The sequence below is a fragment of the Triturus cristatus genome, chromosome 12, assembly GCF_964204655.1.
Source record: "Triturus cristatus chromosome 12, aTriCri1.1, whole genome shotgun sequence".
In the NCBI taxonomy this organism is placed as follows: Eukaryota; Metazoa; Chordata; class Amphibia; order Caudata; family Salamandridae; genus Triturus; species Triturus cristatus.
This window is the reverse complement of record NC_140595.1, coordinates 851,324,988-851,340,249: the sequence shown is the minus strand read 5'-3', so window position 1 is coordinate 851,340,249 and position 15,262 is coordinate 851,324,988.

Genomic DNA, 15,262 nt, shown 5'->3' with positions numbered 1-15,262 from the left:
TGGAGCCAAAAACTGGTAAATTACCTCCTTCGGATTTACAAAGAGGTTTAAAAGGAAGAGTTGTCTATTTGCCATTGGATTTGAAAAAAAATATGGGAACAATTGATGCAGATACTTTGGAAACTGAACCATTAGTTATTCTGGTTAATGGTGTACCTACAAAGAATAAGAAAATTTGGCAGGAGCTGGTGGATGTACTAAAAGTACAAAGAGCAATTTGTATTTGAAAAAAAATAATAAATGGTATGAAGCCATTTATATGGATGAAGATGAAGAAGAAATACTAGAAGACACAGGAATACCAATTGGGCAACTTGAAAAAGTGGATAAGTCAAAAGAAGAAGAAATTCATGAACATTTCAGCATACATCCTCTTCATTCTAAAGAAGTTATGGGAAACGCTATTGATCTGTTTCAGATGAAGAAAGCACAAGGAACTCCCGTGAGTGTATGGGAAGAGAGCTTGGAAGCTCGATGTTTTCCACAGCTGTTTCCTACAGGAGAAGGAGGACGATATGATGAACGTCCAGTACAGATTCCTGCTTCGGAGTATCGGACTACAAGATTATATGCAGAAGATCCTAGATTTCGTCAAAGTATTCCTTATTTGTTCCATCTTTTATTTGAAAGTGACTTGTCAGCACTATCTTATGCAGTAAATCACATTTTGAAAACTGGAGTACATCTACGTAATGTGACTGCAAAGGATTTTATGAACAAAGTGCAACAGCGAGATGATCATTTGGAATCTCAATTGATCAATCTGATGGCTTGTCAGCGTGGAACTAATGAATATTGGTACCGACGCCATGGAGAATTGAAGTGTATGTTACGGAATTTAGGAACTCCTACATGGTTCCTTACCCTCAGCTGTGCTGAGTACGCTTGGGATGATCTTCTGGATTTTCTTCGAGAGGCAAATTCAAATATTGAAAACATCCAATACAAGACAGCAGGAGAATTGTGCTCATTGGATCCGGTTAATGTTTGCAGATATTTCAATCATAGATTTGAGGCTATGATGTCCTTCATCTGCAATAAAAAAAATCCTCCTCTTGGAGAAGTTGTGGATTTTTTTTGGAGAAAAGAGTACCAAGCCAGAGGTGCTCCTCATATTCATATGCTGTTGTGGATCAAGGATGCCCCAAAATTTGGAACAGATTCTGATGATGCAGTTTTAAGTTTCATCGAAGGATATGCAACATGTGCTATACCTAAAAGCACAGAAGAGAAAAATTTAAAAGAGCAAGTTTTACGTTTCCAAAGTCATCGGTGTGGAAAATAGTGTTGACGAAAGTACAAGAGTAAAGATAAATTCTACACAAAATGTTGATTTGGATTTCCACGACCTGTTCTTTCAAAAGGAAGAGTAAACAGTTTTATGTCAGCTGTGCGACATACTATTACAAGAAAATCACCTAAAAATACCTACAATCTAAGAAGAAAATATATAAATGACTACAACCCAGTCATTTTATCCATGTGGAATGCTAACATGGATATACAGTATGTGGCTGACAATTCTATTGCTGTTGCTCGCTATGTCACATCTTACATCACTAAATCTGAGAAAACGGAATTGAAGGAAATGTGGGAAGAGATTTCTCACGAGAAGACTGTCAGTAAGAAGCTATACAGTTTCAGTTTAAAGATGTTATCGCATCGAGAAATTGGATCCTACGAATGCTCAGATAGGTTATCATCTGCAAGTCTGTACTCAAAATCCAGAAGAATAATTTGGGCAAGTTTAGGTCTTGCAGGAATGCGAAATCGGGTACTGAAATCTTTTCGAGAAATTGAATATTTAGCAGAGTTTGAACCAGAAAGTACAGACATTTTAAGAACAAACATGTTGGACACATATTATCCACAAAGAAGTCATCACCTTGAGAACATGTGTCTCTATGAAGTGCTGCAGAACTTTATTTAGAGAACATAGTGCTAATATGGCTGACACTTTCCCAAACTAGTATCCGGTCTCTGCAAGACCGTTTTTTATTTTATCACTGTATTTTCCTTTGATTGAAGTCCCTGTTAACCAATGAAATGATATGGTTAAATAAGAGGTGTGAGCAGGGAATCACTGACATTGAAAACCAATGAAATTCCACGTTATAGTTAGTGCAGGCAACTATAACTCACGCGACCGCAATCCTCTGCTGATGACATATGTGTCTTTATGAAAAAAAAATATTTGTAATATATGTACAGCTAAAAGACATGGGCAAATAAGTGTCTAAATACAGTATTAGCATCAGAGGATTGCGGTCGCATGAGTTATAGTTGCCTGCACTAACTATAACGTGGAATTTCATTGGTTTTTTACGAGTGAAATGTACAGCTAACTATAACTTGTGTGAAACCTATGGTTTTTTCAGTGAATTTGCAAGGTTTTTTAAATGCTAATTCCTAACTATAACGTGTGTGAAACCTATGGTTTTTTTAGTGAATTTGTACGGTTTTTTAAATGCTAAGTTACTTTACGCCGTTCGTGCCGTGCGCGGCCACTTCACGCACACAGTGCACAGTGAGCACGCGGTGCGCTTCGCGCACCGCGTGCCCACTTTACGCAGTTAGTGCCATGCACGCACGGTGGGCACGCGGTGCGCTATGCGCACCGCGTGCCCACGTTACGCTGGATGGGCCATGTACGCACGATGCGCTTCGCGCACCGTCCGCACACGGAGGACATATTATGCGCTTCGTTGTGAAAGGTTATCTATTAAATGTTCATCAGTTACTTATGCCATGCTCAAAAGGTGCCCTGCGGGCACCTTTTGCACACGGGGGGGGAATATGTGGAGTTTTTTTTATTTTTATTTATTTTTTGCCGTACGCGTACGGTAAGCGCATTCGGCGTATTTAAAAAAAAAAAAAATAATAATTTTTGGCCTTGGGGGTCCTTCTGGGACACCCTGACCAAGGCTAGGGGGTCAGGAGCTGTCTAGCCTGCCCCTTTTCATGTTATCCAACTTTGTTTTTCCTCCCCCCCTCAGAGTGCGAGCCAATCAGAATCGCGCTCGCGCACGGCACCGTACGCGTACGGTAAGCTTACGGTGCGCGCTCGGAGCGCGCTTACAGATATATATATTGATTTAAATGCTATTTTCTTAGGAAATACTGAACAGATTTACACCAAACCTACAAAAGGCACCTCTTTGACCTGTAGACTACCTCTCTGCCAAATTTCAAGTAACTCTGTTCAGCCGTTCGGGCTGTAGCTGTGTCTAAAGGTCCTATAGAAAAATGCATGGGGAAAACGCGTTTTGGGACCCCCCTTTTTTCTCAGCCCCCGCTTGACGAATCACCCCGAGACTTTCAGGGTAGGAGCGGAGCGTAGCGCCCCATTAGTTTTGAAAATTTTGCGAGGATTTGTCAACCGGTGCCAAAGTTATTCAAAATAGAATTTTGAGATTTCCTATGGAAACACGGTCCTAACTATAACTACCTACTGGCGACCGCCAGTAGGTAATATATATATATATATATATATATATATATATATATATATATATATATATATATTCACTGAAAAAACCAGAGGTTTCACACACGTTATAGTTAGCTGGTCATTTTACTCGTACAAAACCATTGAAATTCCCCCGTTATGGTTAGTTCAGCTAACTATAACTCGCGCGCCCGCAATGCACTGCTGATGATGTCACATATTACATCACTCATGACATGGTCAGTGACATCACTTATGACATCACTGATTACATCTCAAATTACACCACTGATGACATCACTGATGACATCATCCAGTGAATGTGTGTTTTTCTGAAAATTACATATGTTTTATATATGTATATCTCAAGGTCGATGGAAGAATAAATGGGTATATAATTGTCTAAATGGATGATTTGTTTTTGAAAAATTGATTGTATAACTGACTGATTAAGTGTATCTTAGTGAATACATGGCTTAGTGAGTAATGCTTAAATATGTAAATATCTGTATCAGTCTCTCACTTTGTGTATAAGTGGCTGCATGGGTTGGTGAGTAGCTACATGAGTGTCTATATAGGTTATTAGTTGGTTTTTTGAGTATCAGTATGAGTGTCTGAGTGTCTGTATGGTTCGGTGGGGGGTATTACGTAGTGCATAGGTGCATGAAAGAGTGACTCACTGTTTGTATGTGTTGAAGACAGCATGTTTGCAGGACTGTATGGGTGGATGACTGTGTGCATGGGTGTGTTAGTCAGTGAATGGCTGTCTCAATAGTGTTTTTATGAGTAACTACATATGTTTTAAACTAGCATATGTGACTATTGGTGTATATAAGTGAGTATATGTGAGAGTGAGAGATTGAAAGAGTTCCTTTATGAATAAGTATGTGTTTCTATAAGTGATTGTTTAAAAGACTAAGTATGTGTAAGTTTCTGTAGAAGTAAGTGTGGTGGTCTGTGTATAACTGTATATGCAAGTAAATGGATGTTTGATTCTTTATTAGCATGAGTGACTATGTGTGTGAGTAACTCTATGGATGAATGGCGTTGTGTAACAGGATGTATAGGTGTATGAGTACATATGATGAGTGAGTACATGTATGAGTGACTTTATAGGACTGTTGGTGAATGAGTGGATGTGTATGTGGATCTTAGAATTACTGAATAGGTTGTATTAACTGATATTGGTATGTCCATTGTTTTGAAAATTTTAGTTTCTATTTTTGAATGTGTGTATCAAAGGTTATATTAGGGGGAGAGGAGGTCTGCCACTCTATCAAAAGGATGATGTCATCAGTGATGTCATTTGAGATGTCATCAGTGATGTCATGAGTGATGTCACTGACCATGTCATGAGTGATGTAATATGTGACGTCATCAGCAGTGCATTGCGGGCGCGTGAGTTATAGTTAGCTGAACTAACTATAACTGGGGAATTTCAATGGTTTTGTACGAGTGAAAAGTCCAGCTAACTATAACGCCCCTGAAACCTATGGTTTTTTCAGTGAATTTCTAAGGTTTTTTAAATGCTAATTCCTAACTATAACGTGCCTGAAACCTATGTTTTTTTCAGTGAATTTCAAAGGTTTTTTAAATGCTAATTTCTAACTATGCCTACAGAGATAGGACATGTGAAGAAAGAAGAAAAAACGCACTGAAAAAAAAAAGAAATGCAGAAAGAAGAAACAGAAGTCCTCAAAGACGAAGAAAAGTGCAGGATGAAGGATAACGTGCAGAAAGAACAAAAAGAAGAGCAAAAAGTAGCCTTGTTGCAAAATCATCCTGTACCCTCAACTTTTTCAAACGGATACTGGTGGTAACTGAGTCTGACTAACCAGTCCTAGAGCCAGTGCTATGTTAAAAGACACTCAGAATACAGTGAAAACGCCTACATACACTAGGGAACACTATGCGTTGGGGTCCCCCTGTGATCAGCATGACCTCCTCTGTAAGCCCCTAGTATATAATAGGGCAGAGGATTAAAACTACCTCTTAAAATGCACCACAGGGCGTGTTTGCACATGTCACCTCAGGCCCCGTCCCCTCACTTCCCCACTGTGTAAACACGCCCTGTGGCCATTTTAAGTTGGGAGATTAAGTCCCCTTGAATCCTGAGGGTTAATTCCCCCAATTCCCCAACTTTCAACTGGCCAGGGGGCGCGTTTGCAGAGTGCTGCAAGGAGGGGGCGTGGCCTCCAGCGCGATGCCGGTATTTTATTTATTTTATTTTTTTAAGAAGGAGGGCTGTGTGGCCCCCCTTCTTATTCTAATTTACTGGCCCTGGGGACCCCATCCCCCAGGGCCTGCACCCTAATTTTTTTTGTTTAAAAAAATTAATTTGGCCCTCCCAAGGCCTTAATCAGCCCCGGGGACCCCAACCCCTGGGTCATGGCCTTTGTTGTTTTTTTTAATTCTTTAGGAGGGGGCTGCATTGCCCCCCTCCTCAGGCCACTTATGGCCACGGGGACCCCATCCCCCGGGGCCGGCCTTTGTTTTTTATTATTTTAAAAAGAATTTATTTATAGAAAAACCTAGGACATGCTGGACAAACCGTATGTACCTATCACCATGACGATTTGCGTGATATTCATTAACCCCTTGTATGCTTCTGACGGAACCACGCCGTCATGAGCCACGGGCGGCGTGTGCTCATGACGTAGTGGTTCCGTCATGCTGCGGCCGTTGGCGGCCGCTCCTCCCACGCGGCGCTAATTCCCCGCCTGTGCGGGCGATCAGCGCAAGTGGTTGCAGTCATGACGGAACCACGCCGTCATGAGCACAGCTCACCCGTGACTCATAACGGCATGGTTCCGTCATGAGCACAGCGGCGCCGCACTGCCCCCAAACCCCCCCAGCGCTGCGGCGGAATTCGCGCCGCAGCGAAGGGGTTAAAAGGCGACTATGCATAGAATGAATCCACATAGAATGTATTTACACCGCTAGTGAAGCTCTGACGTGTCTGACGCCCTACCGTGCCTAATCCCGGTGCCCCCGCCGGTGGGTACTCTCCAAGTAGACACCCTTGTCGTTTATTTATACAAACATGGGTAGCTCTTGACGGGCACATTTAATATAAACGCACACCAAGCAATTCAAAGGGGATTCGACAAAAATTCGACCAAACTATGAAAGAAACCCCCCTCACGCTTAATAAAACACACATCCACCGCCGGATGTGTAATACTTTTTATTTTACTCTCTGGAAAGGAGACGAACCTCACTTGAGAGTCACAGCGTGCTCCTGGCTGAGCCCAATGCTGTGTTACACCCACCAGTGCCCGCCGAGTGCCTCACACCTCTGTGTTGTATTCCACCAGCTAGTGCGCATGCTATGACACTCTCTAGCCCATGTGCACTGTAACACCACCCCGTGAATATGTCATGCCACACTTGCCTTCGCACGGGTTATATTGCCCCATCTAACGTGCCTTCCTCGATGCCTATGTTATAACGCACAGCGCTATGCCATACATATTACAATATGCAAATGCAACGTTACACTCCCCAGTACATATTTTATATTACAACTTTAGAGACTAGTTAGGTTACACAACACTGCCCTGTGCATATTACACTCCAAGGCGCATATCGCATAGCACGCACTAGTGCCTGTGCTATCTCGCGCTCTCCAATGAATCTGTCATTGCGCACAATGTATTGCATATTATATTTCACGCCCCGGTTCATCTTATATCACACTTTTTGGTGCATAGTTTATACCATATCAATCGTGCTCTCAGGACTATGTTCTATATAACACTGCGTCCACCTACCCTTTTCATTTTGCGATGGGGGGTGGAGGGTCAGGGGGTGTTTCTGCCAAGTGAACCCAGAGTCACAGTCACAAACTTCCTCTTCTTCCTGAATAAAAGTGAGATTATGCTGCATACTTGTTCATATTTTAAGTAGTTCGCACAGACACACATTTTAAAAACAATAAAGTTCCTAATACCCACCTTCTCTGAATAGTTAGCCTGCTGCCCCATCCACCTCCTCCCTATCCTCTGTTGTCTGAATCCATGGACTAGCCTCCTCCCTCCTGCCATGCATGGTCTGATGTGCTGCCAATGCCCTCCATTTAGCATGATGTACCAGTCCACTCCTCCTGCCCTCCTTTGCCCAATTCTATGGCCCATCATTGACCTCCTGCTTAGCCTCTGTGCTTAGCTTGCTGCCCCTATTCTCCTTTCCCCTGCTCTCCGATGTCTTTGTGCATGCCCCTGCTCCATCCTTTTTGCCCACCATGTTCCATGGACCTGCCACTCCTATCTACTCTGAGTGTTCTGTTGAGCTGCCACTCCCCTCCCACCTGCCTAGCATTGTCAGATGACTGTAACCTGTCCCTGCCACCTCCACACTGCCTGTCCACATGCCATGCCCCTATCCCCTTCCTCCTGTCCTCCATGGTCCATTTTACTGCCACACCCTTCTGCCCTCCCTGGTCTGTTGTGCTGCAACTGCTCCTCCTGCCTGCCCTGCGCGGTCTGTTGTGAGGCCCCTTCCCCTGAACTCTCTTGTCTGTGCCCAGGTCCTGATCCTCCCTTCTATCCTCCATGGTCCTTTGTGCATGCCCCTGCACCCTCCTTCTTGCCCATCATAGCCATTGTACTGCCACTAACCCTCCTGCTTGCCATGCATGGTCTTCTGTGCTGCCATGGCCCCTCCCACCTTCCCTGTGTGGTCAGCTAGCTGCCCCTGACCCCCTCCCACCTTCCCTCCATGGTCTGTGTGTATGCCATCATAGTCTCATTGTGGCTCTCCATGGTGTGTCTTGTTTCTAGTGCCCATCCTGCCTGACCTCCATGGTCATTTTGCTGCTCCTGCCCTGCCCCCTTGCCTCCAGCCCTCTGTTTCCATGTGCAGACCCCTATCTCCTCCCTCCTGGCTTGTCTGTTCCATTGTAATGCCCCTGATCCATCCCTCCTGCCCTTTATGGTCTATTATGCTGCAGCTTTCTCTCCTGTCTGTCCATTATGGTCAGCTAGCTACCATTGCCTCTTTCCCCTCTGTTCTCTGTTGTCCATGTGCATGGTCCTGTCCCCTCTCTATTGCTTTCTATGGATTGTTGTGTTGCACTCCCGTCCTGCATGCGCTGTGTGGTGTATTGTGCTGCTGCAAACCCTGATGCCTGCCCTGTATGGTCAGTTTGGTGCACCTCTCCATGTCCCTCCTGTCCTCTGTTATCCGAGTCCATGTCCCTACCCCAATTCCTCCTGCCTACCATGATCCAATGTACCATACTTGCAAACATTTTGAACTTGGTAAGAGGGAGATTTTGATAAAAACTGGGGGATTGATTTTCCCCTTTGAGTTACATTGAAAAAGAGGAGATTGTAGATAGGAGACAGATCAAATAAAGCCCATTTAAGCTTAAAAACATTGGACGTTTCCTGGCTGAAACTGGTCTGTTGGCATGTATGGTTGTACTACCACTGCCTCTTCCTTCTGCCCACAATGGTCTATTATATTGCCACAGCCTCTCTTGCCAGTCCTGTATTGTTGGTTTGTTGCCCCTGCCCCCCTTTCCACTGCCCTCCATAGTCTGTTGTGCTGCCACTGCCCTTCCTGCCTGCCCAGTGTGGTCAAATTGTTGCATCTGCACTCACCTACCTGCCTTCAATTTTCAGAGTCCGTGCCCCTGGCCTCTGCCTCTCAACAGTATCCCAATGAACAACTAGATTGCTAACATTCTATATTTATTACAAAAGTGTGGAACGCCTGACGTCATCTTGATGTAATCAAAACTGTAATACCTAGAGTATTTCCTTTAGAAATTACATATATGAGAGGGTCTTATTTGCATCAAAATTATGGTTAGTGCTCTAAAAAACTAAAATGAGGACATATTTTCTGAATTTTCAAATAGCGACAAAGAACTTTTAAATTATTTGTAATCTTTATGTTGTTTTATCCAGTTGACCACTTGATTAAATGTTGCACCTAGGGGAGAGGATGTGGTGTTACTTCCAGAGCTGCAGACTTTGCAACTGGGGAACCAGGTTGGAGTATCTGCTTCAGCTCAACATTCTGTGATTCTGGTCAAATCACTTAATCTCCCCATGTCTACAACCAAAATGAATTTGATCTTGTGTGATGTAACCAATGCTCATGTAAAGCACTCCAATACCTGACAAGTCTGCACTATATAAAACTGCAAATACACAAAAAATAAGTGTTTTGCACACTTCTGTCATTGGGCTATACTTGGGCTACATCTGGGTGATATTTGGGCTACATTTGGGCTCTTTTGTCTCTGGTGGCCAACTTGGGAGATTTATTTGTTATGAAGTTTCCTAATTTCCTCATTTACTGCAGTCTCCTCAGTAGGAAATACTTTCAGTTTTTTACTTTGGTTCCATCAAGAAGGCATTCAGACGTGTCACACATTTGCCATAAATTCTGAATGTTAGCACTCTAGTTGCTCATTAGATCACTGTAGTAAAGCTACTGCTCACCATGGAAGTCTGCTGCTGGTATTCAAAGTGCATGTTTCAGTCTGCATGTCAGAATTTTTTTATGAAATAGAAGAGGATTTGAGAAGTCACTCAAAATGTGCCCTAATTTTTCTTTCTGCAGCACTAATCATACTTTCTATGGCAAAATGAACCCCCTCATTTTGTTCCTTTTTACATTAAATGTTTTAAGAGTTACCACTTTATTCCAACCAAGATGGCTTCAGGTGTGCCATACGTTTGTCATAAGTAGGACTGTTAGCGCTCTAGTTGTTCTTTAGAACACTCTGGGAAGCTGCAGTAGAACACAAAGGAATCAACTGACAGTCTCTGCCCTTGTTGGATGTACATGTTTTATTGAGAATGTCAGACTTCATTCTCACATGACTGAGAAAGATAATGTGAATTTACAGAAAATATGCTCTCAGTTTAGCTTATAGATCACCTTCCAAACCTCTGTGGGAAAAGCATGAGAAAATAGTTTTCTCTCAAACGTGATTCATGATATCACAGCAGAAGGCTTTTTCACATGGTAAAATCACCTTACAACACACCACAAATCCTAAAATGGGTATGGTACCATCAACAAATGATTTATAATGTAACTAAAGTCTTAAAACCTTCTATTAACTGCAATGCTTTGTAATGAGGTGCTATCATGTATATTGGTCCCAAGATGGCTGCCAACACTTCTTGGATGAAGTGCTGACAGCCAATCAGATCTCACGATGAGATGTGTGGTTAGGCTCCGCCCAGATATGTATATGATTTTACTTTTGATTTTCTCAGGAACTACTTAACAGATTGACACCATATATGCAAAAGGCACATCCCTGACCTGAGGACTACCTCTTTGCCAAATTTCAAGTAATTCTGTTCAGCCGTTCGGGCTGTAGCTTGGACTAAAGGTCCCTATGGAAAATTGCATGGGAAAAACGCGTTTTGGGACCCCCCTTTTTTCTCAGCCCCTGCTTGACGAATCCCCCTGAGACTTTCAGGGTACGAGCGGAGCGGAGCGCGGAGCGCCCCACCTATTTTGACAATTTCGCGAGGATTCGTCAATCGGCGCCAAAGTTATTCCAAATAGAATGTTGCGGATTTCCTATGGAAACACGGTCCTAACTATAACTATCTACTGGCGACCGCCAGTAGATAATATATATATATATGTATATATATATATATTCACTGAAAAAACCATAGGTTTCAAACAAGATATAGTTAGCTGTACATTTCACTCGTAAAAAACCAATGAAATTCCACGTTATAGTTAGTGCAGGCAACTATAACTCACGCGACCGCAATCCTCTGCTAATGACATATGTGTCTTTATGAAAAAAAAATATTTGTAAAATATGTATAGCTAAAATTTAATGGAAGAAGACATGGGCAAATAAGTGTCTAAATACAGTATTAGCATCAGCAGAGGATTGCGGTCGCGTGAGTTATAGTTGCCTGCACTAACTATAACATGGAATTTCATTGGTTTTTTACGAGTGAAATGTACAGCTAACTATAACTTGTGTGAAACCTATTGTTTTTTCAGTGAATTTGCAAGGTTTTTTAAATGCTAATTCCTAACTATAACGTGTGTGAAACCTATGGTTTTTTCAGTGAATTTGTACGGTTTTGTAAATGCTAAGTTACTTTACGCCGTTCGTGCCGTGCGCGCCCACTTCACGCAGTTCGTTCCGTGCACGCACAGTGAGCACGCGGTGCGCTTCGCGCACTGCGCGCCCACTTAACGCAGTTAGTGCCGTGCCCACGTTACGCTGGATGGGCCATTTACGCACGATGCCCTTCGCGCACCGTCCGCACACGGAGGATATATTATGCGCTTAGTTGTGAAAGGTTTTCTATTAAATGTTCAGCTGCTGTGATATTTCATGCACCTTTTGCACACGGGGGGGGGGGGTATATATGGATTTTGTTTTTTTTTATTTAATTTTTCACCGAAAAAAACCCCCACATTTTTTGGCTTTGGATGGCCTTCTGGCACACCATAACCAAGACTAGGTGGTTAGGAGCTGTCTAGCCTGACCCCTTTTTATGATATCCAACTTTGTTTTTCCTCCCCCCCTCAGAGTGCGAGAGAGAAAATGGCAGCCGACACTTCCTGGTTTCGACCGATTCGAATGTTTACTAAGATCTAACAGCCAATCAGGATCGCGCTCGCGCACGGCACCGTACGCGTACGGTAAGCTTACGGTGCGCGCTCGGAGCGCGCTTACAGATATATATATTGATTTAAATGCTATTTTCTCAGGAACTACTGAACAGATTTACACCAGACCTACAAAAGGCACTTCCTTGACCTGAGGACTACCACTCTGCCAAATTACAAGTAATTCTGTTCAGCCGTTCGGGCTGTAGCTGTGTCTAAAGGTCCTATGGAAAAATGCATGGGGAAAACGCATTTTGGGACCCCCCTTTTTTCTCAGCCCCCGCTTGACGAATCCCCCCGAGACTTTCAGGGTAGGAGCGGAGCGTAGCGCCCCATTAGTTTTGAAAATTTCGCGAGGATTCGTTGACCGGCGCCAAAGTTATTCCAAATAGAATGTTGCGGATTTCCTATGGAAACAGGGTCCTAACTATAACTACCTACTGGCGACCGCCGGTAGGTACTATATATATATATATATATATATATATATATATATATATATATATATATATATATAAATATATAATATTTAAAAAACAAACAATTTGATTCAAATAAAAAGTAATTATCATACATTTTTTTTACAATTTAATAAAAAGTTACAAACAAAAAAACATTAAAAATTATAACTATTTTCCTTCTAAAGAGACAAAAACTAAATTATATAATTTAAAACAATATAAAATAAGTTATTAAAATGTATAATGAATACATAAAAATGTCCCGTTACGCCAAAAATAATCACATTCTTATATTAGTAATATATAACATTTTCTACTCCCACCTCACACAACACAACAGTAATAAAATTGTTACAACCCATAAAAGTACAATTTACTACTCTCAATACAATAAATACAAAATTGGCTAAAATATTATACTAAAAAGTACTAAAATGTACTATTCTCCTACAAATAATACAACAGTAGTGAGAAATTTAGGGTCGTATGTACAAGAACTGGCTATAACTACCACTAACGCTAGTTAACGTCAGTTTTTTTCACGGCCATGTACCGCTGAAAACTATTGTCTTGTTAGCGACATATTTAAAAGACGTCACTAGATGACAATAGCTTCAGTGATCAGCGGTGAAAACTGCCAATAACATTAGCGTGATGGCGATAGGAATTCACAAACTAACATCCTCCCAAAATTCAACCTCAAAAACAACGCCACTTGGTCCCTCTTCAATACTTACAGTGAAAACGCCATATTAAAGATGCTAACCTCTCTGAAACCCTCCAATCATTTCACAGACCCGCTACCGGCCAATTATTTCAAAGACTTCATTCCCCTTGTACTACCTCTCTGGACCAAGATCATAAATACGTCCCTCCTTCAAGGTCTCATTCCAGACAGCCTGAAAACAGGTCAGGTGTCGACTATCCTAAAGAAAACAACAGCTGACCCCCCGGACCCTAATAACTATCGTCCGATCTCTAACATACCTATGCTAGCCAAACTCCTGGAAAAATGTGTTAACTTGCAGCTTAACAGGCACATTGATCAATTCAACCTGCTTAACCAATTTCAATCAGGCTTCCGTGCAGGTCACAGTACCGAATCAGACATGACACATATAATTGACGACGCTCTAAAAATCCTGGACCAAAACGAGGCCTGCTTACTCATCCTTCTCGGCCTATCAATAGCATTTGACACCGTCAAACACGACAACATGCTTGAACTCCTTAAACACAGAATGGGTTTGTCTGGTTCTGTATTTAACTGGTTGTCTTCTTTCCTTCATAACAGATCCCAAAGATTTAAGGTCAACCAATCGCTGTCCAACCCCATGCCAGTCTCCACTTAGGAGTTCCATAAGGCTCCTTCCTCTCACCGACCCTCTTCAACCTCTTTATGGAACCCCCTACCGATCTTCTCAGCCTCACCAAGATTCATTCCATATGTCTGCAGACGACACTCAAATCTACATCAAGATCCACTCACTTGATGACATCAAATCTCTCAGCTCCACCCTTCTAAAAACCCAAACATGGCTGTCCGAAAACCATTTGAAACTTAACGCCCAAAAACGGAATTCGCTTAATCGCTCCCCCTAACAAAACTCCCACTATCCTGGACTGGCAGAAGCACTTAACAGCTCTCAAAGGACAACCTCTCATCGTTGACTTCCACAAAAGGAGCCAACTTCCACCTGAAGACTCTGTGAAAACTGAAACCCTTTCTGCCAGCTGTCGATTTCAAATAAGCAGTGCAAGCCCTGGTTATACCTAGAGTGGAATACAGGGCGGTAACCTTATGCGGCCTCCCAAGGTCATCGACAGCCCCTCTAAGAGCCACTATCATCTCAGCTGCGAGACTCATCACGGGTTCAAAGAGAAACTCTCACATATCCCCTGTCCTGAGAGCCTCAACTGGCCATCATTTGAAGCTAGAATTCATCTTAAAATCGCCTGTATGACACACAAAGCCCTACACCACAATCCCCCGCTCTACCTAGCTCAGAAACTGGAGCTCTCTTCAGGCAGCAGAGCCTCCAGGAGTGCCAAGACACTTCTTCTAAAACCACAATGATTTGTCAAGAAAAAAACATATATCCGTTCATTCTCTGGTATGGCCGCTAGGATCTGGAACGCTTTGCCCAATGAAACAAGAACGAACCCGTCATCTGCCTACTTCAGGAAAGAAGTGAAAGCGATCCTCATGGCCAAATTCATGCGAACCCTGGCCTATTGCTAGCCTTACTGTACATTATAACTATCTATGTCTTTGTGCTCAATAGCTGTCATTTTTGTCATGTATATGCTATTCATAGCTGTTCACCAATATCTTTGTTCGCTACACCTTGCTTTCTCCATTTGACTGTAAAGCGCTCTGATACCCGCAAGGGTCTTGTTCGCGCTATATAAAACCCTCAAAATAAAAAAATAAATTATGGCGTTTTTAGTCTAAAACTAACAAAAGGCCCATTAGCGGCATAAAAAACATGTTAGTCAGCCCAACGTGAGTTGTTTTTGCCTCTATAGCCAAAATAGGCAAAAAAACCATGGAATGCAGAATGGAGCAGCCAGGGCTAAGTACAGCACAGATCAATAACCCCCTCAAGCCCCCAACATCCAGGATGATCAGCCAGAGTCCATGGGGAAGAGGAAATTCAGGGCAACATCCAATGAAAAGAGGCGCATCGTGGTGCAACACCAGTGATGCATCACTTCTCATTGCGCACTCTTCGCA